The following is a 20,457-nucleotide window of genomic DNA, read 5'->3' on the forward strand; positions in this document are numbered from 1 at the left end:
ACATATGGAAATTTATTGGTTGACTTACAGGCTGTAGTCAACAATGGCAAGTTGTGAGTGGAAAGTCCAAGAATCTAGTAGCTGCTCTACTACAAGGTTGGGTGTCTCAGCTGGTCTGCTGGGATGGAGGTGAGGACAAGCAGGGAAGGAAGGGACCTCCTTCCTCCTTTCATGGTCCTTATGTTACACCCAAAGTCCAGATCCCCAAACATCACCATGAGACCATCTCCTGATGCAAAAGCAAAGAATCCTTATTGCAAGTTAACTCGGGTCCTTTTGTCCAGCTGGCAGCAGGGACAACAGGAACAGCTCAGGAGAAACCCCTTCCCCAGCAGTGAAAAGTGGGAGTTTATATAGGGGAAGAGACTTGGGGAATTCCAAGCCTCTGGGCTTGTGATTGGCTGTCCCTGAGTGGGGTGAGGGGAATTCCAGACTTCCAGGCTTGGGATTGGCTTCTCCCTGTGATGGAAGGGGATTTCCAGGCCTGAGGGGAATTCTCAACTGCCAGTAACTGTCGGAGGGGAATTCAAAGCCTCCAGGGACTCAGTGATTGGTCTGTTTTCCCTGCTCAGGGATTGGCTGGTTTTGTGTCAGGGGCAGAGATGGATCCAGTTCTGGAGCCAAACTGTGTTTCTTTCTTTGGTTCTTTTTTATCTTTTTGACTCTTAATTTTGGGACCAAGGTGAAAAACTTTGGTATGCTGGGGGCTTAGTGCGTTCTTTTGATGCGGTTTCAGGGTCTGGGGACTTTTCTCCAGCTCTAGGTTGGGGAGTGGGGTAGAGTGTCTCTTCCCCTGGCTCTGGTCCCGTTTTCAGGGTGTGCTTCTTTCCCCGGCTCTGAACCCAGAAAGCTACTGGGGGCTGTGCTAGGGCTACGGACTCACTGAATCTGTGGGGCCTGTACCTCTCACTTACATTGTTACACCCAAAGTCTGGATCCCCAACATATGACCATGAACCCAAATCTGATGCAAAAGCAGAGTCTTTATTGCAAGTTAACTTGTGTCTCCCTGTCCATCCAGAGCAGCAGAAGAGACCCCAAGCGGTGCGGGGAGGGGGTTTTTATAGAGGGGAAGGCTTGGAATTGGCTGCCCCCTATGGGGTGAATGTCGGGGGTCAGGGAAAGGCCACGCCTCTACACTAGAGGTTACTACTTCCCTGGGCTAAGATCTGTGAGGAGTGCCATCTGTAGACTAGAGGATCCTACTTTCCTACTCAGGGATTGGTCGGTTTTTCCTGCTCAGAGATTGGTTGGTTTCGTGTCAGGGGCAGAGATGTGATGTGGGGGACACACACCCCTATGCTGTGAATATGGGTTTTTTTTTTTGTTTTTTTTTTTATCATTGGTTAATAAAGACGCTGTTTTGAGCTTGGTTTACAGACATGACTCTGATTTCAGGGCCAAAATTCTTTCTCTGACCCTTTTTATCCTTTAAGCTCTCATTTTAAGACCAGGGCAAATTTCAACAGGCTCCTTTGACTCTGATTTCAGGGTCAGGGTGTTTTTCTCTGGCTCAGGACCAGGCCCCAGATCTAGGGTGTGTTTCTTTCACTGGCTCTAGATTCAGTGCCAGGTGCCCCAGGATTGTGCTAGGACTCTGGATCTGCTGGGACCTGGGTCTATCAAGGTCTGCTTCCAACAGAAGGTGTGGCCCAGATTAAAGTAATGAAATTTGGCCTCAATATCCCTTAGATAACCAAGCAAAATGACCACTTAACCACAGCCTAGATCCAAATAGTACTCAGATCATTCAGAGAGTGGAAATGGAGAGTCCCCATTCCCTACATTCTAGTTTTCTCTTACCTCTGCTCCAAGCCCTCTCTCTGTTCTTACTGTTTCCCCACCTAACTCCTCCTAGCTATGAAGCACAAACCAGTTTTGATCCACCTGTCAAGCCTCCCACTTATTGGCCTCAACCCTCAGCTCCTTTTCTTCTTCCAGCCCCCCAGTCTCCCCGTCTCCCTCTCCAGCAGCAGGCCACCCTAATAATTCCTCTCTGGTACCCACTTTTAGCCCACTGGTAGCCTTCAGTACTCCTGCTACCATGGGAACCCCCCCAGTCCCAGTTCTCCCTGTTGGACCCTAAAGTCCAATCACCGAGGAGGAGTTACCCCAAGAGACCATCCTCACACTGCAGTTGATGCAAAAGCAAGAGGAATTTTTATTTCTGCCACGACAGAGGTTCCCCAGCCTTGGAAGGAGAAGAACATCAAAAAGCTGTTACAGGCTTCTTTTTTTATATATTATTTATTTATTATATCCAATATTCTGTTTGCATGTATGCCTGCAGGCCAGAAGAGGGCACCAGACCTCATTACAGATAACCATCTGTGAGCTACCATGTGGTTGCTGGGATTTGAATTCAGGACCTTTGGAAAAGCAAGCAATGCTCTTAACCACTGAGCCGTCTCTCCAGCCCCTACAGGCTTCTTTTAAAGAGAAAAACCACAGAACCAAAAGGGGGAGTCCAGGAGTCGTTTGTCAACCTTTGTGACTAGCTCTTTTATTGTCAGCTAACTATGATGGGTCGTTGCTATGGCAATTGCTGGGTTGGTTGAACAAGGAGAAACATTTGCAGGTCATCTGCAGGTCATTTTCCCCAGTTTCAGGGCCTGGGTCTATTGAAGAAAAACTACAAAGGGAATGGAGAGTTCCAGGGGGAAATACCCGAAGCTCCAGTGGAGGCATGGGTGATTATCAGGTTCCTGGTTCTCAGAGAAGGGGGGCAGTTTAGCTGAGGTGATCTTTTCATCCCTGTACGGGTGGTTGCTGCATAGAAACTCTCTCTCTCTCCCTCTCTCCCTCTCTCTCTCATATAGAAAAGACGTTAGGAGCTTATACAGCTAATCCCTCCATCATCATTACCATCATTAAACAGTTACAATATATCACCCAACCTTACAACCTCACCTTCAATGACATTTACAGGATTCTCACCAACAACCTTCTCCCAGAGGAGGGCAGGTAAGTCTGGAACCAGGCTAGGGCACATGCAGATGAAATTCACCAAACGAATACTGCCCACTCTGTCAGGAATGAGGTAGTCTCCAGCCAGAACCCCAGATGGAACTACAACACCCTGGGGAACATTCTTGCTAGAGATCGATGTATAAATTGTCTCCTGACTGGTCTCTGTAAAGTTGTCCTTAAAGAAACCCTAACTAATACAATGGGCATGAGTCAAATCATGTACTCATCCTGGGAAAGAGGAATAAATTGTCCTCTTAGGACTAGTAGTTTTATCAAATTGATTCTTTTTCTAAAACTGCTAGCCATACTATTAAGGATACAAAAGCAAACTGTTGGGGCTAAGAGGAGGAGGATTAAGAGACCAAGGTGGTCAGCCAGGGTGACCAGGAAAATATGGATTGATACCAATTATTAGAATCAATGTTATTCTGGAATAATCTTTTTGTACACTGTGAAGATGTGTCATCCTGACTGGTTTAATAGAAAGCTGAACAGTCAATAACTAGGTAGGATTTCCAGGCACAGAGGATTCTGGGAAGAAGGGTGGGGAGACACTAGGAGATGTGGAGGAAGCCGAAAAGTTGAATGGATCGTATGTAAATGAGGTAAACAAGCCTCAGGACAGCATATAGATTAATAGAAATTGGTTAATGTAAGTAATAAGAGCTAGCTAAAAACAAGTCTAAGCTATCAGCCAAGCTTTCGTAATCAATAATAAGTCTCCATGTCTTGATTTGGGAGCTTCTAGTGGACAGAGAAAGACTCACTATACAATTCTTTTCTTTTCCCTCTCCTTTAGATTATCTCTAACTACTGCTATGCTTTTCCTTGGTGTTTCCAGACTGATTAACAGAGAAACAAGTTTCTCTAGGGCCATTCAAAGACCTCTTCATTTCATAAAAAGGTCTAGCTCCCTTTTGTTTTTAAAGACTACCTCTGTGTGGCCAGGCGTGGTGGCACATGCCTTTAATCCCTGCACATGGGAGGCAGAGGCAGGAGGATCTCTGTGAGTTTGAAGCCAGCCTGGTCTACAAAGTGAGTTCCAGAGCTGCTACACAGAGAAACCCTCTCTTGAAAAACAAAAACAAAACAAAACAAAAAATCAAACAAACAAACAAAAAGACTACCTCTGTGAAGGAGTCAACTTGACTCTCTAACCTAGAAATACAACTCTCCAAATGGCTTAGGGTTAAGTCTACCTGGGAAATTAGTTCACTAAGGTTTTGGTTCAAACAATCAATACTGAGGTTCCTATGGCCGTTGTGCTAACTATTCCTGCCCATTCTTGGATCAGGACAAGAATTGGGGCTTATTTAACCCTTGTTAACATTGAGTGAGGGTCAATGTGAGCTCTTCCCTCTTCACTATAGATATATAATGTCTTTAATGTAGGATGGCATATCTTGGGAATAATATAGACCAGTATACATAGAATGGAGGTATGACTTTCCAGTGAGTTGGAAAAGGCACATTTAATCAAACCATTAGTGTAAGCAGGCCAGGTAGATTCAGGGGCATTAAAGAATATGCAGTCCCCTAAGAAGCATTTGTTTGCTCATATATGAGAAAACCTTTTTATAAGGTGAGAAAGCAAGATTATAATCTGAAGACATGATATAGGTAACTTCTTTCAGGCATTCTAATGAAATTTTAGCCTGTTTCCATTCAAAACTGGTAGAGTGCTCAGTTGGAGAGAGTTTGGTTTGGATCCTACTCCTATATAGAAAGGCGGCCGTGGATCCAGACATAGTCAGAAGTCTTGCCCTAATTCTGGATCAGAAGTGTTTAAAAAGCAATAGACCTTTCATAACATGACTAGCATGGAAGGAAAGACTTTGACTGAAACGGATGCGAGTCTAGGCTCTCTGGTAGTCAAGACAAGCATGGGAAATGGGGTAGGATCTCTAGAGCTTTGGTTCTCGTTTAGGATTGGGATTAGGAGGAACATACCAGAATTGGGCCCTGTGGGAGTCACCCTCTTGGGTGTGTATTTTTTTTCTGGGTAAATGAATCCCCTGGGTACTTTCCAGTGGCATAAAGCCAAATTGCCCATTTTATCCCTGTGACCCAATAGTGGGTACCTATACAAATACAGGCCTTTACCTTAATGATCATGGGGATACATATTTCAATATTAAAGGTTGAAGGGGCTTCTCCCTTTCTATCTGTCCCCAGGAGTATTCTATTTTACAACCCTAGTCAACACAGTGATAATTACCATTTCTTTGACAGGAGAATGGACCATTTGTAGGACCATACAAGAACTGGAGGTTTTGAATTTCCCTCTCCAGAGCAATAGAGCTATAGTCCATCCTTAGACCCACCTTTTCATCCTAGCTCCCTAATAGGCAGGGTCATGAGGGTATAAAGATCTACCTGGAGAGAGGGTTAGCCATCCAAAGTCAAGTTAAAGAGAATCTTTCCATTTTCTGTTTATCTCAGTTCAAATACCCAATTTTCTAGACTATAGGGTTATAGGTCCTTCTCGCAGGGAGGAGGAAGAAAAATATGACACTCACACTTACAGGACCCAGGTCGACCTTATCTTTAGAGGTCAGAGGTTCTGGTGGTGGTCAATCAGCCATTGTTCTCCATGGCCTCCTTCAACTGAGAGTAATGTATCCAAGGGATGGCCAGCTACTTTGACAGTGGTTGGGATGGTGACAATGACTGGGTAGAATCCCTTCCAGATAGGTTCTGAGGTCTGGGAAGGGATTCTCTTTATCCAAACCAAGTCTCCTGGTTGGAATTGTATCCCAGGGTTTGGAAAATCTCTAATAGCCCTTTTGTTGTCTGAGTGGTGGAAGCTATGAGGAGGTCATCTACATATTGTACCAGGATTCTTTTTGGATACTGTCTAAATCCCAATAGATTTGCCCTCTGAGCTTCCTCAAACAATGCTGCTGATTTTTTAAACACTTGTAGCAACTAAGTTCATGTTAATTGTTAATAGTAACAGTAATTCCATTGGTGTGGACTTAAGTCATCTTGGGGACAGCCCTGTTTGTCTGTTCCCAGGTTCCCGCAAGGCATGCTTCATCAATTTGACAGTTGTACCCTAGGGGGCTCAGTCCGGTCAGCTAGCCTCTTGACCAGATGTAACCCATAAAATATCCTGCTGTGGCGCCAGTTGTCCATAACAGAGACAGTATTTGACCCAAAGGTCACCTATCTCTGTCTCCTAAAGGTTAGCTCAGTTCACATCTGTCGTTTGTCAGGAATGGCCAGGACACCTTTCTCAATCTGTAGGGGGAAGCTCTGGTCTTGTAAATAAATCAGCCAGTTGTAAAATGGCCTAAGCTTCCCAAACATCTGAGGAAACAGTTCCCTGTGAATAAATGATCCTTGATCTGCTGGGAAAGCTGCTGATGGTCTGTTCTCATTCTCCTAGACTTGTAAATATATATATTTTCATTTTTGGAATCTACATATTTATTTTCTGTTTACTCTTGGAGGTGGAGGTACCCCCCCAACCACAGTCTTTAAGGCTACAGCTGACCCTCTTCACCTGACCCCATCCCCCACCGTTGTAGCTGCAATCTTGTAGTTTCCTTAGGCAAAACCAGGCTATTGCTCCCCTTCCTGCCCTCTTCTCCCACCTCCCTATGGAACTTCCCATAATCCCATAGCTCCTTTAGACCCGTATGACTTTTGTGACCTCATTTCTGTGTATGAGACCCTCTCCCTAGAGTGTGGGTTTTTTCTTACCTTCTCACCTCTACAGAAGCACTAGTACCAGGCAACTGAGTCTCTGCTGGCTCAGCCAGGCTAAGTCCCTGACCCCTGATGAGTGTGGTGATGACCCACTGAACAGCTTGGTCCTCACTTGGTCTTCCCTAAGTCCTGGGGATGTCCAGGACTACAAGCTGCAGTAACACTTTCCTTTTCTCTCATCCATGGAAATGTGTTTTCCATACTCTGTCATTCCCCTTGGGATGCTTCTTAGAAAAGCTCTGGCCTCTCCACCTGATACCCGACCTGAAGGGCACTATATTTATTCACTTTTACAACCAAATATGGCTTCAATACCCCTTAGATAATCAATACAAAGGGCCACTTAATGGCACCTTAGATCCTACTATTATTTGGGACCTTTACAAATACCGTGAGCAAGTGGGGAAATGGAAGATTTCCCCATTCCCTATTTCTCTGCTCCAAGCCCTGTTTTTGTCTAGTCTCTTCTCCCCACACACCCTGTGTAAATGTCCTGTCTTTTAAGTTGCCATAGATGGGTCTGTAAATTTGTTGCAACGTGGGAGCCAGGCCTAGAGAGAGCAAAGTAACAGGTCACCAGCAATATGCATATTCTGTGCACACATTCTTCATCAGTTGGTGCTTCTCTTGGCTCCCTCCCTCAGCATCCTTTGTTTATAGCCAGGACTCAAAATTTTCATACCTCTAAGCCTTCTTTGTTTTCAGCTTACTAGATTCAGCTTTATAGGGATTCAGGTGTCTTTTAGGTATGAGTGGCATTAGACTGTTATTTTTTGCTGTACCAGTTGAATTAAAAATCTGACTCTAGGGCTGGAGAGATGGCTCAGAGGTTAAGAGAACTGACTACTGTTCCGGAGGTCCTGAGTTCAATTCCCAGCAAACACATGATGGCTCACACCTATCTATGACGATATATATTTATAATAAATAAAAATAAAAAATAAAAAAAATCTGGCTCTAGAGTTAGGATTTGGCCCACTCCTCCCACTCCTCTAGAACCAAGCATGCTTATTTAAAGGCTTCTTCCAAAATTTCTGACCCATATCAGGTGAGCCACCTGCTCGGTGGCAGAGAAAGAGGAGCAAAACAAAAGGGGACTATTGCCACTCATCTCACACTCTTGGTTTTTGGCTTAACTCTCTAAAACTTTTGTTAAGTCTTATCTCAAGATCTGTAAAACTATTGTGTAAACTTTCTGTACCTCAAGATTTGTAAGCATACTGGACCTGTAAAATCTGCAACAGAATGGTTAATTTAAAACTCATAACAGCAGAGTTGGTAGTTTAAAATCTATACACGGGTAATCTAAAGGAAACATGTGGCTTGCCGCCACCTTAGCTGCTTTCTCCCACACCGGGATGGACGTAGCCACATGACTGAAGGCCATCTTTTGCTAGGGTTGGAAGGGATGGACTTTGCCATGTGACCTCACTCCCGTCTTGATAAAAGGGACCATATAAGCCATTCAAGGAAAAACAACTCCTCCTAGTTGTGAGGCCCAAATCAGATGATGTTTGCACTATTTTATATGTCACACTAACAAGCCTCAGACCATGGTCCCTTCTCTTCCTCTCCAGCTTCTCTGGTTTCTCTTTCTCCTTTCTCAGTGATAGGCTGCCCCCACCCCAGTCAGGACTGAGGCTGCCTCTGACCAGGACTCTGAATAAAATTATAATACCCTACAGGGCATCCTTGCTAGGGATCAATTTGTAATTTGCCTTCTGGCTGGCTACCCTTGTTTTGTTTGCTTGTTTCGTTTTGTTTTGTTTTTTCGAGACAGGATTTCTCTGTAGCTTTGGAGTCTGTCCTGAACTACTAGCTCTTGTAGACCAGGCTGGCAAACTCACAAAGATCTGCCTGGGATTAAAGGCATGTGCCACCACCGCCAGGCCTGGCTGGCTACCCTTAAAGAGGTAAATTATGGAAAAAAAAATCCAAGAGGTGATCCAGGACAAACATGATACCCAACTCGGCTCCTAGACTGCCCCACAAAGGCCCTCTTACAATCAATACACCAATCTGGATCCTGAGACCCTAGATGGGAAACAACTTTGTATGACTTACTTCTCCCAAAGTTTCCCTGATATTAGAGCCAAGTTTAAACGTCTAGAGAAAGAACCACTGACTCCACAGGCAAAAGTCTTAGCAACGGCCTTTAAGGTATTAATTTTTGACCTTTTAAGAATCTTCTACACCCTTTGGGCTGCCCACCACATGATACTCCCTGCAACACCCTTCAGGGTCCCACAACATATGTAATTCTACTTACTAAGACACTTGTGCTTCTCCAACTATTTTCTTCTCTATCTGTTCTAACCACTTGTTTCTGGGTATGTGTCACTCAGAGCTCTTTGTTTTGTTTACTTTTGCTATACTACATAGGTGTACCAAGATAGTCTGGCTTCTGACACTCAGGATACCTTTCCCTACACAGCTATAGCTATCTAGGATACCTTCCCTTCACAGCTATAAGAATAGACTGGCTTCTGATGTCCAAGATACCTTTCCCTTCAGAGCTTAACACCCACAGGTATAGCCTGACTTCCAACATACGGAATTAGATAATACCTTTCTTAACCCCCCTTTCCCTGCTTTTAGATTTTTTTTCAACAACACATAAAAGAGATTTCTTTTTTTTTTTTTTTTTTTTTTTTTTTTGGTTTTTCGAGACAGGGTTTCTCTGTGGCTTTGGAGCCTGTCCTGGAACTAGTTCTTGTAGACCAGGCTGGTCTCGAACTCACAGAGATCCGCCTGCCTCTGCCTCCCGAGTGCTGGGATTAAAGGCGTGCGCCACCACCGCCCGGCATAAAAGAAATTTCTAACCAGACTTTTAACCAGTTACTATTACAGGATTACCAGCCCCTAGCTACAGAGCCAGAGACCTGCAGTATCTGGTTACATTCTGATGATAAAGATCAAGATTGCCCAAAGAACCTCAATACCCTGATTCAACAGGAAGTAACCTAATGATAACATCTCCCTCTTTCCTGTGACCTGATTGTTTATCAATAATAAACAAAAAGGGGGGAGAATGTAAGTCCCTCAAGTAACATGAGTACCCAGGTCCCTCTTCCAAGGACCTCTAACTGCCAGCTTCTATCCACAGTATACTCTAACTGTCCTAACTGCTGGACCCTGTCCCCATCCTACAAAGCAGAAAGCCTAATCTCCGGAAATGAAATTCCATAAATCTCTACCCTGGTAAAGCTCTACCCTGCTGTGGAATAATCCTCTTGTACACTGTAAAGATGTGTCACTTGAATTGGTTCAATAAAATGCCACTTGGCCAGTAACCAGGCAGGAAGTATATATATGCAGGGTGACCCAACTAAGAATGATGGAAAGGAGAAGGGCAGAGTGAGGAATCGCCAGCAAATGCCGAGAAGCAAGATGAGATTGTGTACTGAAAAGAAGTACCAAGCCATGTGGTTAAACATAGATAAGAATTATGGGTTAATTTAAGGGTAAGAGTTAGCTAGTAATAAGCCTAAGCTATTGGCCAAGCATTTATAATTAATATATGTCTCTGTGTGGTAATTTGGGAAGGAGTTGCCAAGTATTTGGAAACAGGTGGTAGGAATAAAAAACTCTGTTTACATATGGTGTTCCAATTGTGGCTGAAATTTCTACATAAAACCTGGCAAAGCTTAAAAAAGGATTCTTTGTGGGGAGGGGCATTCAAGATAGGGTTTCACTGTTTAACAGCCCTGACCTTCCTGGAACTCTCTTTGTAGAACAGGCTGACCTCAAACTCACAGAGATCCACCTGCCTCTTTCTCCTGAGTGCTGAGATTAAAGGCATGTGCCACCACTACTACAAAAAAAGCAGGGGTGATTCTAAACACACAAAAGAGCAGAGTCAAGCACACCTTCTTGGTAGCAGCATTTTCTCAGGTGGGCTCTCTTTGCTGGCAGCAAGGAGAGGCACAGCTCCTTTAAGAGACAGCTTCCTAAGTGAGCCCCAAAATGGAATGCTGCTGGTAATATCCAGGATCTGACTGGGTAAACAGAAAGATTATTGTTGGGTAAACAGAAAACTAAACTCAACATTCTCCAGAGATCTTGTAAAGTGTGTTCATGTTTACCAGGAAAGTTGGTACCACCCTGATCCTGATCCACTCCCAAAGGGGCATCTAGTTCCTGATTAACTCAAAAAGTGTACAGTAGAGGATTAACTCAAAATCCTCATGCTAACCCCAGGCTACTCTGGCTCATGGGCCTCCTACTATTCCTATGTTCCCAACAAACCTGACAAGGCTTTTCCCTATGACTGCTGTCCTCTATTCTTAGAAACAACCTTCATGTTTGTTCCCTGAATAAACTTCTCATTTTACCCATAAAGTGGTCTAGTTTGGTGGTTTTACTGAGCCTACACTTACAACAACTTTCTCATGGCTTGGTTAGGGTTATTATTACTGTGATGAAACACCATGACCAAAAGCAAGTTAGGGAATAAAAGGTTTATTTTATTCACAGTTTCATATAATAGTTCATCATCAAAAGCAGTGACGGCAGGAACTCATGCAGAACAGGAACCTGGAGACAGGAGCTGATGAAGAGATTTATGGAGGGGTGCTGCTTACTGACTTTTTCCATCATGGCTTACTCAGCCTTCTTTCTTATAGAACCCAGAACTACCAGCCCAGGGACAGCACCACCTGTAATGGACAGGGCCCTCTCCCATCAACCAGTAATTAAGCAAATGCCCTACAGATTTGCCTACAGACAGATGTTGTAGAGGCATTTTCTTAATTGAATTAACGACTTTAGCTTGTGTCACGTTGTTATGAAACTATCTAGCACACCCCATCAGATTATTAATACACTGTTACTTCCCTCTATTGCTCCCTTATTCCCACACAACAGCAACAGTCTCTTTCTAATTTGCTGGTTTTGGCAGTTACTCCAGCATGTGTACTCACATCTAAAGATTTAGAGCTAGGAGCTTCAGAAGAGAGAGAACATGAGATGTTTGTCTTTCTGAATCTGAGCTATGTCACTCAATATGATCTTTTTCTAGTTCCATCTATTTACCAGTTTAGACCCCGGAGAAGGATATGCAGGATCCAGCTGGATCATCTATGGTTTTCTTAAGTACAAATAAAAGAACGTGTGAGAATAAAACTGAATTTACAACCAGATGACCTGAAAATAGATGTATTTTTTGACTGGGTGTGGGGGCACTGAAGATCCAAGAAATACGGAAAATTGTAAGCCTATTCATATATGTTATACATACGTTCTATAACCTATATGAGTATCAGAGATAACTGTCAGGGACCATTTTCCTAAGGATAGATTTGTCAGGGACCATCGTCCTTACAGGAATAGCAGAGGTCATTGCCCTAAGGATGTTTACGGAGATCTCACCCCTCATCCCAAACTATCTTGAGAGCTATCCCTTAACGGAACCCACCCCTTACTCCAATGCTAATGGATCACATCTGCTAACGGAACCCACCCCTTACTCCAATGCTGATGGATCACATGCTTAGGCTTACACCAGGTGCTGGCTGATGACCTTCAGTTACCCCAGCAGAGTTCCTGCCTACCCCTACCTCCACCCCATTCAAGGGTATATAAGCTGTAACGTTCACCCCAATAAACGGAGACCTTGACAATAGAATCTTGCTTGGTCTCCATTCCTCTTCTTCAGCCCATGTCTTGCAGGTTAGCGCCCCTTCAGAGGACCCTGAATAGCTGACCCTGCCGGCGGGGTTACAGATAACAACTGCCTTAAACAAGTTAACGTTCAGCAGTCACTCCTACATGACCCTTCGCCCTATATTCCTTGTAGTTTACAGGAAAAGCAGCTAGTTAGGAATTAAGACAGACTCATAACTAGGTCAAGATAGCCATAGGCTTTCACAACAATCTTGAACTAACTCCCTGTAATCAAAAGTTGTAAATCTTGGAAATGCAGTCTCCTCAAAGTCTAACCTCAAGACTGTAAAAATTCCTGTCGACTCTCCTCAAGGCCTAACCTCATTATTGTAAAAATTCCTTTAACTATCCACCCTGTATTTGATTTTCTGCTATAAAAAGAAGATTCCGGCCTCTCCTCATGGTTACAGTGCTAAAAACCGACTTGCCTAGCTAGTCTTACCTAGCTAGAAGTGTTGGTGCCCTGCAGTGATGGAATAAAGTTGGCTTCTGGTGAATAGACTTCAATCATTGCTCCCTGTTAATTTGCGAAACTCCGGGTCCCAGTAGACACATACCTTTAATCTCAATGCTTTGAAAGCAGAGGCAGGAAGATCTCTGTGAATTTCAGGCCAGCCTAATCCACATAGTGAGTTTTAGGACAGCTAGTACTACATAATATGTGGGTGGGGGAAGAAAACTTGAAAGGTTTTTGTTTTGCTTTATTTCTGTATGGCTGTTTTTGCCCTATCTGGTTGGAATTCAGGAATAAGTGTTGTCCTTAGTGCTGGTGATTCTGGGACAAGGTGAACTAGCTGATCCAGAGGACAGCAACTCTGGATCCTGAAAAAAACAGAGGACGATGGCTCCTGTATCTACAGGTCAAAGACTTATAGCTTTGGGAGCTATGGTTAGAGGCTTATTGCTGTAGGTGTTGTCACTGGCTCTGAGCTCAGCAACCAGTGTCCAGTGACTCATAGTAGAACATACAGTTAGCAGTAGTTAACAGTGGCCTGTGTTATTGCTCCCAAACCTTGGGTATCAAGATCCTTGGATTTGGAACAAAGTGAGAGAGGCCTGGGGCTGCTATGTGTTTCTGGGAGGAAAATAAATAAGTTCTGGCCCAGAATAAGGGAGATAAGATGTAGGTACAGGCAGCACATCATGGATGACTCACACTGGCGAACTACGGGCTGGAGTTCCAGGCACATACTTTAAAACCCATTCTGTTTTTGGTTGGGATGCAATAACATAATCAAATCCACACTGCACGGGGTTGGGGGAGGACAGCCCTAGGGGCTGAAAGGTTCTAGAAAGGAGGCAAGGACTAGGTGAGGGAAGGATTGAGCCAGGCCATGGTGGTGGTCGGGAGAATCTCTCAGCCTGACTGATTAGCAGTCAAAGTGCCTCTGTATTTATACATAATTCAATAATCAGGGATAGATTTATTACATTCCAAAGCATAGATCATATCATTTTTGGTTTAAGACATGTGTTTCACTTCCTCATGTGTATCTTTTACTCATCAGTGATAAACCATGACAAAACAGAGTTATCTTTCACAATCATTTTTACTCATCAACCTCATAACCCAACTTTTAAGACTTTAGAAGCATATGACAGCCTATTCTTGGGCTGACAGCTCTTAAGGCTTCAAGGACACTAGACAGAAAGAAAATCTCCAAGCCAGCCTGAGCAGATTTCCATGTCCTGAGCAACGTATTCTTCTTTTTTTTTTTTTTTTTAAGATATAAACTGATTGGCCCATTAGCTCAGGCTTCTTATTAACTCTTGTAACTTATGTTAGCCTGTAGTGGGGAGCTGTGGGCCATGTTCCTGCAGCCCTGCTCCAGGCCACCTGCTAGCTTATGCCCTGAAATAACAATACACAAATTGTATTCTTTTAAACACTACTTGGCCCATTATATCTAACCTCTTCTTGGCTAATTCTTACATCTCTTGCTTTAACCCATATCTAATAATCTGTGAAGCACCACAAAGTGGTGCCTTACCTGGAAAGATTCAGCATGTCTGACCTGGTGGCTGCTTCATGGCGACTGTCTCCCTGAGGAGAGGCACGGCAGTCTGGCTCAGAGAGCAGAGGCATGGCGATTTATTAACTTCCCTTCCCAGCATTCTGTTCTGTCTACTCCGCCTACCTAAGGGTTGGCCAATCAAATGGGCCAGGCAGTTTCTGTATTAACCAATGAAATCAACTCAAACAGAAGACCCTCCCATATTAGCCCATTATTCTTATATATGTTAGCCACATGGAGTAGGTCACATCTTCCTTCTTCAGTGTTTGGGTAGGACTGCAGAAAGAGCTTCCTTCTTCCCAGGAAACTCCTGTTCTCATTGCCCCACCTCTACTTCCTGTCTGGTTATCCCTCCTATACTTCCTGCCTTGCTATGGGACAATTTTAAATAATCATTGTTTATTTAAAACATAATTGACAGAATACAGAATTGTCCCATACCACTGTGCCCTATTTATTTTTTTAACAAAGGAAAGTATCCATAGTCCACTTTTAGGAATGTTGGCGTAGTTTTTCCAGGCTGCTTCCTGCTGGTTGGGGACACTGATAATCTTATGGGAACCTAAAGAAAATTTTGAATTGTGATCAAGTCCAGACTGGAGTATCCTGTGAGTCTTGATCATCTCAGGCGGCAGTCTTGAACCTGTCCTAGATGTAGAACTCAGACATCTGGGCCATCTATTCCTATCAGAGATTTCTCAGGTGGTCTTCCTTGATCAAATCTGATTTTTATTAACTCAGAATGAATCCACAACCTCTTATTTCCTGTGGAAACAAAAGCAAAATCTCTTCTCCAAAGTTACATACCTTTTGACTTCAATTTTGAAGTCAAGGTATTTTCAAAATACCTATCTTGGATTAATTCATCAGCATTTATAAACAAATATCTTTTAGCAGTTGTTGCTCCTTCCTCAGCATTCAAACAATTTAAAGAAAGCATAATAACATACAGTATCAAGATTTTCTGTGTATTTTTCATCTTTATGTGGCTTTATTTTAACCTCTATTTCTTTTATTTTTACTTTTACTTTTTGAGACAGGTTCTCTGTATATCTTTGGCTGTCCTGGAACTCTCTCTGTAGACCAGGCTGTCTTTAAACTCACAGAGACCCACCTGCCTCTGCCTTCCAAGCTTTGGGATTAAAGGGGTGTGCCACCATGCCTTGAACACACAGAGGTCTGCCTGCCTCTGTCTACCAAGTGTTGGGATTAAAGGTGTGTACCACCACACCCAACTACTCTTTATTTATTTTAATGACTTTAATCTTTATCCTGCATATATTTTTGACACACTATAAAACATTTCGAGGTTTTGATTCTCTTTTTAATGTATATCTCTCTTTTTCTGACCATGTGAGTCTTTAATTTGCTAAACAATATGGAGAGGATTAAAGCCATGGCTTTGACAACCAGATCCAGCCCATTCCTTAGCTTTCTGAGATTCCAGCCTCATGGCTGAAGTACCAGCTGAAGCCATGTTTATTGCCACAACTCTATGGCGTTTCAAGGTCCCTGCCAGCAAGCAAGCTGCAGCAGTGTGCTCACACACCACACTCAAATGCTCCATAGTTGGACCACCTGCCTGAAAGAGTCAGAATTTGCCCTGGCAGGACAGCCCAGAAAGCCAGCATTTTTAAACAGTGTATCTTTTTTCCTGCTACAGCTGAAAACCGAAAAGCATGTGGTCAGCTTTTCATCAACACCATTTAAGTGTTTTATGGCAGGACCTTTTAAAAGAACTGGAAGGTTTTGCACCTAATACTGTCAGGAAGCCTCTCTTAGATGAGAGCACTTGCCTCTAGCAAGCAGAGTCCACCTGATAAATTGCTGATACCAAGAAGCCATGCTTTACTCTATTGTTTTCTATCTCTTTCAGGCTTTATGTGGATGCAGTTGTCCATGTGGGCACCATTTGTAGCATGGGGGCCTGCTTGTTGGGGTTTCTGTCCTGCCCAGTTCCCACAGCCAGTAAGTCCTAAATAAAATCACACAGAAGTCTACATTAGTTATCAACTGATTGACCCATTAGCTCAGGCTTTGTATTAGCTCTTACAACTTATATTAACCCATTATTCTTATCTATGTTAGCCACATGGCTCAGTACCTTTTTCAGCGGGGGTAGGTCACATCCTGCTTCTTTGGTGTCTGGACACGACTGTATTATTAACTCTTAATGGTCAGAGTGTCAATAGACCCAAGAAAAATCCTCAGACCAAAGCTGCTGCAGCTTTTTAGCAATGTTTACATTTTATATCTTTATAGAATTTGGTTATATGTCTAATCCTGGTATTCTTTTGTTCCTTGGTCATATAACACCACAGTGGCTCTGCAGGATTTAACAAGTTAACTTTTCCAAGAAAGGGAGGTTCTGACACCTCATTCTTTAATCATTTTTCCACACCATTCTCTGCCCATTAAAATAAGTAAGTCCCTGTCTAGGGCACAGATAACTTCATCTAATCTAACTTTGTTGCTATATATGCCACATAATCACCTGAATGTACAGTAGGAAGAGGCTTGTGATCTGATCTGCAGCCAACTCCTTTAGCCCATGGAATCTTGTTGACCTTTTTTAGTTTACTTTGTTTTAATTATCTTGTTCCTGCATAAATGCAGTGGCAGATGTTCTAAGAATATCTCAGAACCTCATAAAGAGATCTCTGGCTTCTTTATTCTTTTTTCGAGACAGCTTTTCTCTGTGTATCTCTCGCTGTCCTGGAACTCTCTCTGTAAACCAGGCCTGCCTCAAACTCAGAGATCTGCCTGTCTCTGCCTCCCAAGAGGTGGGATTAAAGGCGTGCGCCACCACTTCCAGGCTGATCTCTGGCTTCTTTATGTACATCACATCATGCAAAGCATAAGGAAAACCTTCAAGTAGATAAAGATATCTCCCTAAAGGTGGTAGTGGTGGTATGCTCAGACATTCCTGGGGAAACTTAGAAGGAGTACACCTTGAATAAGGCACAGATGACTCAAAAAAATTTTCCATCAGGGGTGGAGACATGGCTCAACAATTAAGAACACTGACTGCTCTTCCAGAGGTCTTGAGTTCAATCTCCAGCAACCAAATGGTGGCTGACAACAATCCATAATGAGATCTGGTGTCCCCTTCTGTCACACAGGCAGAACACTGTGTCTTTAAAAAATGGGCAAATCTTTTAAAAAAATCCAATTAATCCAATATCCCTAAGTTATACAAATATTAAACATTTCTCAAACATGAAATATGCAAAGATCAAAACCAAAAGTGAAAGACAGTCACAGCAGTGATCATGTGGCTCAGCTTTGTTGTATCTTTGTCACTCGGCTGCACTGGCTTTATGATTTTATTGTACCCATCAGATATGGCTGCACCACATCATAGATTTAGATAATAAAATAGCAAATAAAAATGTTCTTCTCTGCCCGGCCATGGTGGCACACACCTTTAATCCCAGCACCCGGGAGGCACAGGCAGGTGAATCCCTGTGAGGCCAGCCTGGTCTATAAGAGCTTGTTCCAGAACAGCTAGGACTGTTACACAGGGAAACCCTGTTTTGGGGGGAAAATGTTCTCCTGTAGAAGGAGCAGCAGGCTGCATTCCTGCCACCCAGATCCCAGCTGCCTGGCTAGGTTATGCCCCGAAATAATTACACGGAAGCTGTATTCTTTTAAACACTGCCTGGCCCATCAGTTTCAGCCTCCCATGGGCTAATTCTCACATCTTGCTTTAACCCATATTTAGTAATCTGTGTAGCACCACGAGGTGGTGGCTTACTGGGAAGGGTCTTAACCTGTGTCCATCTCGGAGAGGAGAGCTATGGCATCTGTCTGAGGTGTCTGCCTAACTCTGCTCTCTTTCTCCCAGAATTCTGTTCTGTCTACTCTGCCTACCTAATTTTCTGTCCTATTAAAGGGCCAAGGCAGTTTCTTTATTAACCAATGAAAGTAACACATAGACAGATGACCCTCCTCCATCATTCTCCTCCATCAAGTAGGTGAAAAACGGTATTAGTGACAGCCCAGCAGATAAAGGTATGCTGGCCACCTGAAACAACCAAACATCAGATAGTGGAGTCCAAGCATGTGCAACCATGTGAAGGATGGCATTGGAACCAAGCAGCCAGGGAGTCCCCCCTAACAACATTGCCCCATGAACCTGCAAGCACTTTGCAGACCTAGAAACTGTCCTGTCACATCGACAACACTGGCCCACTGCAATGTGGCCTGCTTCATGAGGCAGCTAATGGTTAATGAGAAGAAAGTCAGTTCCCTGGCTGACAGCCACATTCTTCTAAAGGACTTCCAAGCAAGTTCAAGCTGGGCAGTGCTGACTAACTTAGCGGCATTAGAAGGAAGGGAACAGCTGAAGTTCATCCACTGCAGTCATCAGGGGCCCATATGATTACTGTTCCAAGTGACCACAGCAGGTAACACTACCCTGAGAGGCTGGGACACGTGGAATATGAGCCAAATATACTGCTTAGAGGACATCTATGGGCAGCTGGTGTGACGACCTTGCCTTCAGTGCCAACAGGCAGTATTATCTCACCAGCTGCAGAAATCAGTACAAAGTGACGTTCTGGGACACACGGAATGTCACCTAGCCCATGAAAACCCTAAAGAATCATTCTCACTGGGTGTGGAGCATCTGCTACAGTCACTTTCATGACCAGCAGCTGGTCCTCACTGGCAGCAGTGACAGCAGTGTCTTCCTGTTCGACAAGGTGTCCATCTCCTCAGAGCCCTTCAGCCAGTTGGTGAATAATAATTGTGTCACTAGATACACCCCACCCAGAGCACTATGCTGAACCCTTGCAGATGATATTATTGCCACTTTTGAGGAACATGAAGACAGTGTGTACCCTTTGGATTAGGAATTCAGATGACCGATGGCTATTTGCTTTCCTGATTCTGTCAGGAGGCTAATTATCAACAGAGTCCCTGGGGCACTGAAGTACCATATATAGGTCTAGTGACCCATGGTACTGTTTTTGGTACTTGGCGGATTCTCAGAAATCTGCAGCTGTGGCGTAATTCCCTTTGTAGACAGATCCTTTCATGGGAGAACCGACATTGCTTCCAACGGGAGTTCTAAGGGAAACAGCTGAGCTTCTACTAGAAGCTCATCTGAAGCTGTCAGCACAGTGTGAGGAACCTGTCTAACCCCATTATGAAGACAGGAGGCATTATGCTGTATGGTTAAAAATAAGTTTTTATTAGAGTTAAATTGCTGTTTTCTGGAATCTGACCTTCTCTAACCCATGACCTTGATTTGCTTGTAAAAATATCCTTACCCTTCTGGCCCTCTCTGAATCCTCCCTGGCCCTCACGTGGTGACCACATGACTTTTAGTTTCATTTCCTTATTTATTGCCCCATTGTCCTTCTTCTGTAAAACTACTCATGATTTTACTCCTTAAAGGGGGCACAAAAGATAGATTCTGAGATACCCTCTTTAACACAATTTAGGAGGCACTAGCTAGCCAGCTCTTGAGTGCACCCACAAAAAAATTAAGCTTGTGTCAGGCAGTGTTGGTGCACGCCTTTATTCCCAGCACTCAGGAGGCAGAGGCAGGTGGATCTCTGTGAGTTTGAGGCCAGCCTGGTCTACAAAAGCTAGTTCTGGGACAAGCTCGAAAGCTATAGAGAAACCCTGTCTCGAAAAAACAATTAAAAAAAATCAGGTTTGCTTCAAATTTGACTCAAAATATGGCAGTGGTCTTATTCTTGCCTTTCGGTTTAAGATTTTCTGGAGAACCCCAGTGAGATTCAGACCATCATGGAAATTCTAAATCTGGACCTTCTCTCCAGAACTCCAGGGGGCTTGGCTGCCTCCAAAGGCATGAGCCTTGGGATGTTCCAAGGCTGTGAGACTGCCTTCAGTTTGTGACTATGGGGAGAACTCTTGTGCTGAGACAAGCAGCAGGGATCTGTGGAGGCCTCCTGGTGAATTATAGTCTGGGTCTGTTTTATAAGATCCCTATCTTGGACATGGAGGGTGCTCAAGGGGACCCTTGCATTCTCCTGTCCAGGGCAGAAAGTAAGACGTCGCACCACCCATCTGAGGTTCTTTTGAAAGACCTGAATAAATCCGGGTCTCCCCAAAGAAAGCC

The 20,457-nt window shown here is 43.8% G+C and overlaps 1 pseudogene; it reads left to right on the forward strand.

The window, feature by feature from the left end:
- Window positions 1-5,599: 5,599 nt before the first annotated feature.
- On the forward strand, window positions 5,600-19,219 carry LOC119806468 (annotated as a pseudogene).
- The last annotated feature ends 1,238 nt before the right edge of the window (window positions 19,220-20,457 follow it).

Source organism: Arvicola amphibius, chromosome 2 (assembly GCF_903992535.2).
Source record: "Arvicola amphibius chromosome 2, mArvAmp1.2, whole genome shotgun sequence".
Lineage (NCBI taxonomy): Eukaryota > Metazoa > Chordata > Mammalia > Rodentia > Cricetidae > Arvicola > Arvicola amphibius.